Source organism: Rhinatrema bivittatum, unplaced genomic scaffold (genome assembly GCF_901001135.1).
Source record: "Rhinatrema bivittatum unplaced genomic scaffold, aRhiBiv1.1, whole genome shotgun sequence".
Taxonomy (NCBI): Eukaryota; Metazoa; Chordata; class Amphibia; order Gymnophiona; family Rhinatrematidae; genus Rhinatrema; species Rhinatrema bivittatum.
In genome coordinates this window covers 56,367-58,658 of record NW_021820813.1, presented here as the reverse complement: position 1 = coordinate 58,658, position 2,292 = coordinate 56,367, and positions in this window count along the sequence as shown.

The window sequence follows — 2,292 nt, the reverse complement described above, 5'->3', positions numbered from 1 at the left end:
GTGGGCGGTGGGCGTACAGGATCCACCTCATGAGTACAACACCAGTCCTCAAAAACCGTCCACACCCTCATATAGGCTAAGGACGTAGACTGTTTTCGAGCCCTCAACAAGGTAGCAATCACAGCCTCAGAGTACCCCTTAGTCCTTAAGCGCGCCCTTTCAAAAGCCATGCCGCGAGACAAAAGTGATCCGCATCCTCCAAACAGACGGGTCCTTGTCGCAGAAGAGATGCGGCCCCGTGAAACCAAAGCGGAGGCTCCGCCGCCAGCTGAATGAGGTCCGCGAACCACGGGCGCCTTGGCCACTCCGGCGCCACCAGGATCACGTCCGCCGGATGTAACTCGATTCGGCGAAGAACCTTGCCTATCAGCGGCCACGGGGGAAACACATATATCAACACGTCCGTGGGCCAGGGAAGTACTAGAGCATCGACTCCTTCTGCGCCCCGTTCCCTCCGACGGCTGAAGAACCGTGGGGCCTTTGCGTTGTGAGCGGTGGCCATCAGGTCCAGGCGTGGCGTTCCCCACCTGGCACAGATGAGGCGATACGCCATGTCTGGTAGCTCCCACTCGCCTGGATCCAGCCGATGCCGGCTGAGGAAATCCGCCTGCACGTTGTCCACACCTGCGATGTGAGACGCCGCCAAGCCGCTGAGGTGTTGCTCCGCCCAGATCATGAGCTGCCTTGCCTCCTCCGCCACTTGCTGGCTCCTCGTGCCCCCTTGACGATTGATATACGCCACCGTGGTTGCGTTGTTCGAGAGCACCCGAACCGCCTGGCCCCGTATCCACGGAAGAAACGCTTGCAGGGCCAACGACACCGCCCTTGTCTCCAAGCGGTTGATGGACCACCTTGACTGCTGGCTCGACCACTGCCCCTGGACCGAGCGGCCTCCGCAGACCGCCCCCCAGCCGAGTAGACTGGCATCCGTCGTCACTACCGTCCAGGTGGGCATGACCAGAGACACCCCGCAGGACAGATGATCTCGGGAGAGCCACCAGTGCAGACTGGCCCTGGCACAGGGCGTGAGAGGCAACGGAAGATGAAACTCCTCCGAAACCGGCTTCCAGCGGGAAAGTAACGCTGATTGTAACGGTCGCAGGTGAGCGAATGCCCAAGGAACCAGAGCGAGGGTCGACGCCATGGAACCCAAGACCCTCAGGTAATCGCAGACCAGCGGGCACCGCATGGACAAAATGTGGCGCACCTGTCGCTGGAGCTTGACCACTCTCTCCTGAGTCAGCGACACCATGGCCCTCTCGGTGTCGAACAGGGCCCCCAGATACTCCAACCGCTGCGTAGGCTGCAGATGACTCTTGGACAAGTTGACCACCCAACCGAGCGATCGCAAGAGTTGTAGGACCCTGGCAATCGCCTGCCGACACTCGGCCTCCGATTTTGCCCGGATGAGCCAATCGTCCAAGTAAGGATGCACCAGCAGCCCTTCCCTCCGGAGCTGAGCAGCCACCACCACCATCACCTTGGTGAAAGTGCGTGGAGCCGTGGCGAGGCCGAAGGGAAGAGCCCTGAACTGGTAATGGCCGCCCAGGATGCAGAATCTCAGGTACCAGTGATAAGCCGGCTGAATCCCGATGTGAAGGTTCGCCTCCGTAAGGTCCAGCGAAGCGAGGAACTCGCCCGGATGAACCGCGGCAATCACCGAGCGGATTGTCTCCATCTTGAACCGCAGCACCCGCAGGCACCGGTTGACGCCCTTTAGATCGAGAATGGGCCGAAAAGCTCCATCCTTCTTTGGGACCACGAAGTAAATGGAGTACCTTCCCTTGCCCTGCTGATCCTGCGGCACGGGAGTAATTGCGCCCAGGTCCACTAGACGCCGAAGGGTGGTCCGGACAGCGGCGCGCTTGACGAGGGCCTTGCAGGGTGAGACGAGGAACTTGTCCACCGGGAGCCGAACAAAATCTAACGCGTAACCGTCTCTTATCACAGCGAGGACCCACTGGTCGGAAGTTATTCTGGTCCATGCCTCGTAAAACAAGGTGAGCCTCGCGCCCACGTAAGGTACGAGGGCTGGGGGCAACGAGGAATGGACCCGTCTCGTTTCATTGGGACGACTTGGCCCCCGAGCCGGACGAGGGTCCACCGGTTCTGTTGAATTTCTTCCCTCGAAAGGACTGGGACCAGGAGGACGATCTAGCCGAGCCGGACCGATAGGACTGGCCCGACCCCGACGCCCTCTGCGGCCGCTGACGGCGGTTGGACCGGAACCTGTTCCTTCCAGAAAAGGACGACCGCTGCCTGGGCCTATCCTCCGGCAACTTAAAAGCCTTG